Source organism: Nipponia nippon, unplaced genomic scaffold (genome assembly GCF_047370975.1).
Source record: "Nipponia nippon isolate SJK-2023a ecotype South Korea unplaced genomic scaffold, ASM4737097v1 scaffold_1, whole genome shotgun sequence".
In the NCBI taxonomy this organism is placed as follows: Eukaryota; Metazoa; Chordata; class Aves; order Pelecaniformes; family Threskiornithidae; genus Nipponia; species Nipponia nippon.
The window spans coordinates 99,686,951-99,696,983 of NW_028262290.1; positions in this window are offsets into that span (position 1 = coordinate 99,686,951).

The following is a 10,033-nucleotide window of genomic DNA, read 5'->3' on the forward strand; positions in this document are numbered from 1 at the left end:
ATGAGAAAGGAAATTCTTGTTAGAAATTTTATCTGAGAGTATTGATTTTGCTACTGTGAAGAAAAAGCTCTCTAAAAGTTAATAAATAAGAGTGAGCAAGGATAAACTTTTAATTGTCTGATTTAATTTAAAACCTTCTAACATATAAAATATTGGTAAGATTATGTTTTAAAAGAAAGAGGTAACTTGCTGGTTTTCGTACATTTAAATGTCAGAAGATTTTGAATGGTGAAAAGTTGGTCTTAGGTATATGTTAGTCTATGAACACAGCTCCTCATTAACCTGTGAATAGAGAGGACTAAATCATTGGCTTCTGGTTTATCTATCAGAATATCTGATGCACATACCAGAAGAATGTTACTCTGGTTCATTTTACATACAGCACACTGAAGGGTTCTGTTGTCCTAGAGGCTTGAACTAGGTTTTACTTTACATTAAAAACTCAACCAAAAATGATACAGCCTAAGACTGAGTGGTTTCTAAATAGTAATAACTGTGCTTTCACTAACACCAGAAATTTGGCAGTTTCTGGTAAGAAAACAGATATTACCAATAACAAATATTAGTAAGAAATACTGTCGCTGTGTTTTTGTATGTATGTATGTATGTATGCACATATGCACATGTCTGTTTTACACATGTACTTGCCTTTCTTTTAGGCAAACACACAGTGACATCTTCCGATGAATAAGAAACTGAATGAGCAAGTAAGAGAATGCTGTGGGTTTTTTCTTTTTCAGCAGTGGGAATAAAGCTAGTAAACTACGTGGCTAGAAATATCTTGGAGAGAGCCTTCAGCAGTTTCCCATTTATTTTCTCCTTTCAGAATCTCCACAAAACACATAACAAAAAATAGTCAAGATATATCAAGATGACCTGTTCTCCTCATGTAAGAGGAATTTTAGCTTCTTTGTAGAAGCTGTTGTTTTTTTTTCTTCCAGGTTCCCTGGAGAATTACCCCAAAGCAACCAGAGACATATTCCCCTTTCCTAGGACTCTAATATAATCCATGGGACCCCAGAACTCTGCCAACTCCAGGGGCGCAACACAAGTGAGGGATTCTGCCTCAGACCCCCACGTGGCAGAGTGATGCTCTTACATGGGTTTTAATGGTGTTATCCTCAGATGAATTCAAGTGAGGCAAGCTCAGGAGCTGAGAAACACAAATAAATGTCCAAGTGAATGACCTGGTAGTTTGTGTCTGTATACATGTGTGTCCTTCTTTCCTATTTAATTTTATTTCAGGAGTGGCTACCGTCTTGTGCTGTTGTGGCTTTGTTTTCTAAACTCCTCACGGATGCCTGCCAGCTGCTGGATACTCAGAAGAAGACAGTCACTTGGGCTCTTTCCCGTAAGCCATGTCCCCAAGTAAGTTCTCACACGCAGAAAAGAAATTCAGGACAACAAAAAGATATCAGTGAAAAGGTTCTTTTAGAGTAAAAATTTGGTGGAGATTAAAATAGGGCAAAAGTTCAAATGAGAACGAACCACTGCCAAGCAAGCAAGAATCTTGGCAAAAAGGAAGGAAAAGAAACATTGGTTTAAAAGGCAAGTAACCATGGCAAGGCAACAGCTCAATGCTAGAATCTGGTTAAGAAGTAATATCACACAGAGCTGTGATTGTTTATTCAAGGCTAGCCCATGAGAGAACAGTTGTCTCCAATGAGTGTTCTCACAGCTTGGATCCAAAATTATAACTGCATTTTTTTAAAGCATCCAGCACTTCTTCACAACCCATTTGCTGTTACACAAAAGAAAAAGAAAGTACAAAGTTTATTCTTAGTGTCCCTTGTGTGTTTAAGGCACAGCTTTACATATGGAAAGGCATTACATGTCAGCTGTTGAACTGGTATCGTTCTATTCTGCAGCAGTTGCCAATGGAAACTGTTGATACATTTTCCCAAGTTTTGGAAACTGGAAGCAGCATACAGTTTAGGGATGTTTTGTTTGTGGGGGTTTTTGGAGGGTGAGAGAAGAGGTCTTGCACCTATGAGTTGCATTACTGCCGTTGCAGTGCAAAGCAGATAATGGACTGTGGGAGCTAACAGCTGTGGAATTAAGTTTAGGCATGAAATAAAAATAATGGCAGCTTTGATACAAGTAATAATTTACTAAAGATGTTTTGTGGCTATCAGCAAACTCACAACATATGCACACATCCATACACCTGCTTAAGCTGTGCACCTGTTGTCCTACAAATAAATCAAAAGGGAAAAATGGAAGCTTCCAATGTTCCACTATAAATAAAAGATGATTAATACCATTATAGTGACAAACAGGTATTGGCAGCACACAGAAAGAATGGAAGATTGTCATCTAATTTGTGCTTTTGTTTCGACATCTAGATGAGCTTGGAATACATATACAGTGCTAGAGGGCACAGCTGCAGCCCAACAGATGAGAAAGAGAGAGCAGGTCAAATTCATCTCTCGCTGTAAGTCAAAAGTAGCTCAACCAAAGCAGGGATTTTCATGGAAATGACCACAACCTGATTTTTCTACAGACTGGGTGATTTTGTTGCTTACACCATTTTACTGCTCAGAGCATCTTGGGCTAAACTAAGACACAGTGGTCTGTACCAGGTCTGCAGGTCTCAGCGCTTTTGGGAACCTGACTTTGCAGCTATTCTTTGGAGACCTACAGGTCTGCATGAAAGGTCTCTTTTTGGAATTAGCATCCACACACTTAAAAAGATCTTTCAGGCTGAGACCTAAATCACCCCATTTGCACTGTGTGGAATCATTTACAGATGTGCAGAGGGCAGCTTTGAATGTTGCTGGAGTCTTTGGTCTCTTCATGTCAACAGGGCACATGAAAATCGCTGTGTAGACAACTTCAAAGTTCCCCATTTACCCACAGACTAATTAAAATTTAGGCAATAGAAGCACAATATCTTTGAACTTTTCTACTTCAGAGCTGGCTACACTGGCTGTCAAGGTGATTTTGAAAAACTCTGTTCTTAAAGGAGAGGATTGGATTTTAGAGGGTAAAGCTGAAGTATTTCCTTTGCTCCTGTCCTGTCCTTCTCCTCGCCCCCGTCCCCCCAGACAAATGCACGCCATTCCCCTCCACCAAAGCGGCTAGCTGCCTGCGGAATCGCCTCACCTGGAATCAGGCTGTCTGGTAGGCTAAGAATGGCAGTCAGCAAATCAGCTTTATATCAGTGCCATTCCTTGTTTACGGGGCAAGGCTGCTATTCCAAGGTACAATTTATTTTGGTGTGTTTATGGAATCTGAAGTGTGTTTTGCCCACTCTTGAGTAAATTTAGCATATATTAGGGGCAGATAGCTCCAGTGCTGAGAGATGGAGGGCTCATTGTCTGATATGACTGCATTTTCCCTATGCCTTCACAGTTCCAAGGAGTATCTCCGCAAACTCCCAGCTGCCATTGTATTAACCCAAACTGCTACAGCACGTTAGAGAGATATGCACAGTCTTCTATTCCATTTGTTTCTTTGCCTGTCATCTAAAGTGAAATCACTTAAAGCAGGAGTCCCTCATCAGTCTTTCTATGTGGAAAAATCATAACCTTGTCTTTTTGTGGTGCTCTGGATCCTACCTGCACTGTGCTAATCTCCTAACGTCAGAGTCTGCCTTTGTATCCCTGGCACATCAATGGAGCTGCACAGGAAGAACAGAATTTGGCACATTGCTTTTAGCTATTTTTTGTTTAAGAGCTCAGAGGTCTTCAGGAGCACAGAGGCTTTACATTTATTTTTATTATTACATATACTTTGTGGGGAGCAGAGCAGGAATGACCACATTGGATCCCATGCTCTTGTGCAGGGCAAAATCTGCATATCTCTGATCTGTCATGAAGATCTCCATGGTGTCTTTCATTTTCACAGCCGGATCCAAAGGGCACTGAGTCCCTCTCTGCGCAAATATATCACTGCTATGAACAGGTGCTTGTATAGAAATCAAGAGGCAATCCAAAGCATATGTGAAAGCAGAACTTGGCCCACTGTTAGTGCATATCTTAAGTCTGCTAAAGAGGAATATATGTTCCACTTATGTGTTATTGTCTTTTCCTTGGTTGTCAGTGAGAACCTTTGAATTCTGCAGTATGAAGTGGGGACACGTTGTCACTCTTCCTTGACAACTTTCCCCTTCTTCACCATTGTCAGGAATTCACAATCCAAGTGACTCATGTTATGTGAGCAAATATTGCCTTAGTCTGCATTATTTTATTTTTGTTGCAACCACCTTTGATTGTTACTATAGTAATATCTCTGTTTTTCTTTGTCAAGGAACTGGCACAGACAATTTCATAAACCTTTTATGCAGCTACAGTGCAAAGAAAATGATGCATTTATTTTACTCCTATGCTTGCCTGTAAATAAAAAGGATATTTTAAATGGATAGCATATAATTACATCATAAGGAAAGAATGCAAAGATGCCAGAATCAAACAGATTAAAAACTGAGAAAGCACTGGAATTAAGGTTGAGATTATATCCCTTGCTCAACCTTTTCCCAAAACTCTGCCTCATCCCATTCACTCCTTTTTCTGGGCATAAACAGATGGAGAACTGGGAATCGAAAGAGGTAATTTTGGCTTTTTGCTCCAGTAAAAGTAACACACTATCCTTCAGCAACTGCAAGGAAGGACTAGTTTGTACTGCTGGCTGGAACATGCCAAGGTACTTGACAGCAAGACTGTATAATTTGGGTTTTAGGCATGAAAGGATGAAGTGTCCTCACTGCAAGGGTCTGAAAGTGGGACTCTTCAGATACTTCAGTTGCTAAGCTTGAAAAATTCTTCTCCAGACATGAACATATGGTGATTTTCATTTTTTATATATATATATAATGTGCCACATTTGAGAAAAATGTCCACTAAAATGGCAAACAAGCATATGCATAGTAACATCCTGAAAGTAGATACCAAGTTTAAAGTAGCACAGTGTTAGAGCATCTTATTGGAGGTTGTATGCTTTCTTTTTTCCTAAACAAATAATTTTCCTTGATTTCAATCTCAACTTAAGAAAAAAAAAAGGGCTGAAGTATTTTGGTTGAACTTCTCCCAGATCCTTAGCTTTGGATGGATAACAGGAAAAGAAAAATATTCAGTTCAATAATTCAGTTCAAACAATTAAGTTTGGTAAAGTTCTGAGAACATGAAAGCAGGGTGTCACAATGGGAAGATCTTCATGGTAGAAACTGTGACTTGTGTGTCCTCTAAAGCAGAGTTAACCATCAGGTGGGCCCATTCAGTCTGGCCTGCAGGCTTTGTCCACTGCAGAGCAATACAACACCCTAGAGCTGAATGTCACCAGTGTGTGTGGGAAGACACCCACACTGATGAGACATCCATCAAGGTTGGAAGAGAGACTGGAGATGGGTCATCTCATCCGTGTAGTCTTTGAGCAGGCCTAATAGCAACACCTAGTCTCCCCACAGTCATCACCACTATTGTCACTGCGAAACACTGCTAGAAATGTTTATGTATGTCCATCTCCTGTCACCAATAACATCCCATACTAAACAGGTCTGCCTGGCACTCCCATGTGTGTGGCTTGGTGCATGTTGTGTGGCTTGGCTGCCTCATCTTACATTGGTTATCCAAGCATGGCTTTTTCTGAAATTCAAGAATTTGCCCAAAGCACCTGAGAAGGGGTTGATTCGTGAGCCCTGCTCCACAGATTGACATGTGTGCAGTGAGCAGACCGAGACCCAGAGGGGCAGTTCAACATCCCTGGAGTGTCTGGCAGGAATTCCTCTTTCTTTTCCTCTCTGCCCACCTTGAGCCTCCTGCTGCCAGTTCTCCCCCTTGGCAGAATGGGAGCAGCAATAATAGAAATGTCAGAGGCTGCAGGAGAAGATGCTGGCTGCTGCTGTATGAGCAAAACCAGCCAAGTGTCTGTGTTTGTGTTTAAGCAACAGGATCTGGTGAAAAGTGAATACAGGTTTTCTCTGAGCCTGAGATGAACTAGAGAATCATCCACACTCCTGTAAGAGTAGAGCCTCAACAGAGCCTCAGTAGGTATCTTGAAGTCCAGTCCTGCCCTGAGAAAATGACCTCTCTTTGCAATGAGTAGGATTTTAATGTGGGCATTAGGATTTCGCCACTGAAACTGTTCCTGAGTAAATTATTGTATCTTTAAAAGAGATTGAAAGTGCAGACCAACTAGGAGAAGATACAGTATTCCCCATGTTAAGTGAGATTACCGTGGCAGAGTCCCATCGCTAGAGTTACAATTTTCTGCTGCTGTACTGTATGCTTCACAGGGAGGCCTGTTATTTAAGTTTCCTTATATATGTCTCAGAAAAGGGTGCTGTTAGGTAACAAAAATCTGCCAATATTTCTTTATGCTTAGATCAGTGGTAGACCAAAGACAAGGATTATTGCCTGGATGGATGCTTTGTCAGGGCCATGAACCGGCACACACAGATTAATTTTATATTTTGGGCTCCTTGTGGTTGCTATTTTACCAGTCAGTGTAAGCTGCCAGCAGGCTCTCATTTCATCTATGAAGAATGCAGCATTTTAGATGATGCAAATGGTGTTAGGAACTTGACATAGCTGTGGGATAAGATCTTTAAAAAAGAATGTGCATGTGCCTTGTGCAAATGCAACCAAATGCCCATAATCGGCTGGGGCAAAGGATGAAGGAAGTGCTAGTGTGGAAACACTGCTGCAGGACACTGCCAGGGGAGCTCACAAGTACTAGCTGGAGTCTATAAAGTAGAGAGAGGGTAAAACATGATGGTACATGATGGGATGTTGCACAAAATGTCCAAGAGGAAAACAAATTAGAGTAGGTGGAAGAAAAGACAACCCTTGGAGAAGGGAGCAGTAGACAGCAGAGGCATGCCATTTAATCAAAAATAAAGAGATACAAATGTGCAGGAAGGAAATATTTTAGCATTGTAGGAGGATAAGCTTGCAGACAAATTCTGTTTACTTCCTTGGCCAGAAGTAGGCCCTCATGCTTTATACAACAAACAAAGCTCTGGTGGCATCTCTTATGCCAGCTCACTGAGCTTTCTCCTTCAGATGTCACCATTCTTTATTTGTGTACCCATGGCTGCCCTCCCAGTGGTGCAGGAGGACGGTGCTTGGAAGCATTTTGTCAAAGTCACTTTCAATGGGACAAAATTCCAATATCTGGGGCCAGGGGTCCAACTTGAAGCACTTAGTACTCTTGAACAGTTTAACCTCAACTTTTTTTTTTTAACAAAAATGTATTTGCAAAGAGGAAACCACTGTTCAGTATTTCACTTAGCAACTCTGAAATGAGGCCATATTCAAGCTATCTGCAAGGATGTGTTTTCACATGATTTCATCACTAGCAAACAATTCTTGGTAGACTCACAGTGTAAAATAAAGACTTATTGTTTCCCATCTGTTTTGCCATTTAGCATTTGTCCATCTTGCACTGACACTTCAAGGTGGCTTGTTGTGATTAGCTTAGTGTGGCAGAGGGATTGCTCACATCATCAGTCAGAGCTCAGGCTCACAGTCGTGGGCTGAAGCTGATGCTTGTACTGTCATAACAGCACTGGTGGCTATGGGAAAATTCTTTCCTTCTTTCTTTCTTTCTCTGGAAAGTTTTGGTGAGTAAGATCTAGAAACAAGAATGAGGTGTGGGGGTGAGGAAGCAGCTGCAGCAGGGGAAGGGCAGAAGAGACAACTTCTTTCATACATATGTGCTCTGCATATGTCATGACTCACCAGGACGTGAATCTGCACTGGGAATTAAAGAACAAAGGGAGAAGACAGGGTAGGTTTTTCATTTGGAGTCACAGTGACTTTTCTCATAAAGTCTTCTTGGTCTTGGCTTCCCACAGTGATGGGACTGGTCAAGGCATTTTTAATTAAGTAACAGTTCCAGCTAAAGCTGTTAGTAATAAGAGGGCTGGCTGGCTTATGTGAGCAGTGATCAGTCAGCCAGGTCACCAGTTGAAATGTGCTCAGCTTTGTATGGTAGCAGTTCCGATTGGATGTTGATTGCGGTGGTGACTTGTGTGAGTTTGGAGATCTTGGCCCAGTTTTCCTTGGCCACAGGTCCACATCATAAAAAGGAAGGACAAGCTCTCATTTAAGAGTTTCTGTGGAAGTCTCTGTAGAGACCATGAAAGCACAGACTTAAAGGAGCAAATCCTACGAAGTGGACAACTTGCCATTCAGAACAAGGCAAGCCCATTGCCGACCTGTCACAGATAGGGGAGAACCTCCTGTGCAGGATTGTTGGGCACCTTCTTCTGGTGAAAGGATAGAAATTGCCTGACATTCACTTGCTATTAGTGCCTGGCTGCTGTGGGAGTCCCTTCGTGCTGTAAGAAATTATTATAACAAAGGACAGTGATCATATCACTTTAATTTATGCAGCCAGCAAGGATGCAGAATTTTGAGGCAAATATGTAGAAAAAACCCACCCATCTCCTTTAGGGAACACTGCATATAGAGACCTATAGCAAAGTAAGGGTTTCCAGAATGACAAGAAGTTACCTTTATAAGAAAAGGAAAAGATTTAGGTTGGGTTTTTTTTCCCCCTATCACTAAATACAGCTTGTATTTAGCCTGAAGCTCCTTCAACCAGAGGCTAGTCTTGGTCCCACAGAGTACAAGAGGTATATGCCCATTCAGTTGATAGATGCAGAGTCAAGCCCTGAATTTCCCTGGATCCAGGTACTTTAAGTATTTTTAATTTAGTAGTTTCCACTGAATTAAGAACTGATGACATTTTTTCCACCGCAGTAAAAGGAAGGTACTGTTGCCAAAATCCCTGCTACTGTGTGAGCATGGAAAACCTGATGGTTTCTTGAGACATATTATCTGAATAGCTCCTATTGGCTTGCTGTGGTTTCCTCCCACTGAAGAGCTGCAGTCGTTTGAAATGTGAGTTGCCGGAAAACTAATTAATACATAAGGTACATGCCATGTTAAAACCAAGGGAGGTGTTATGAGATGGATAAGAAACTTGTTCTCTTGGACTAAGATGCCTCAGTAGGTAATCAAGGCCACTTCAGGCACTCTCATAAAAGAGATAGCGCTGTCTCTACCCTTATTTTGATCTCGAGCGCCAAAGGCCAGATGAGAAGCTTTGGCTGCTTGTTTAAGGGAACAAGGCTGCACATGAAGTCGTCTTGTTAGTGCTTCTCAGCACAGCAAGCATTCCGCTGAATACCTAGAGAGATGACTACATGCCTTAGTTCCCTGTTGTAACAGCACATTTCTTAATAAAACAGGGTCTCAGAGGCTTCATTTATTTGCCTTTTGTAACATCTTTGAGATCACAGAATCACAGAAGGGTTGAGGTGGGAAGTGACTGCTGGAGGTCATCTTGTCCAACTTCTCCTGCTCAAGCAGAGCCACCTAGAGCGGGCTGCCCAGGACCATGTGCAGATAGCTTTTGAATATCTCCAAGAAGGGAGACTCTACCACCTCTCTGGGCAATGTGTGCCAGTGCTTGGTCACTCTTAGAGTGTAAATTTTTTCCTGATATTCAGAGGGACCCTCCTGTGTTTCAGTTTGTGCCTGTTGCCTCTTGTCCTGTCACTGGAGCACCACTGAAAAGAACCTGTCTCTGTCTTCTTTGCACCCTCCCATTAGGTATTTATATACTTTGATAAGATGTCCCCTGAGCCTCCTCTCCTCCAGGCTGAACAGTCCCAGGTCTCTCAGCCTCTCCTCATAGGAGAGATACTCCAGTCCCTTAATCATCTTTGTGGCCCTTCACTGGACTCTCACCAGTATGTCCATGTCTCTACTGAGAAGGCTAGAACTGGACACAGGACTCCCAGGTGTGGCCTTACCAGTGCTGAGTAGAGGGGAAGAATCACCTCCCTTGACCTGCTAGCAATACTCCTCCCAATGCAGCCCAGGATGCCATTTGCCATCTTTGCCACATGGGCACATCGCTGGCTCATGTTCAACTTGCTGTCCACCAGGACAATCCAGGTCCTTTTCTGCCAAGCTGCTTTCCAGCTGGGTGGCCCCCAGCCTTTCCTGGTGCAGGGAGTTGTTCCTCCCCAGGTGCAGGACTTTGCCCTTCTCCTTGTTGAACTTCGTGATTTTCCTGTCAG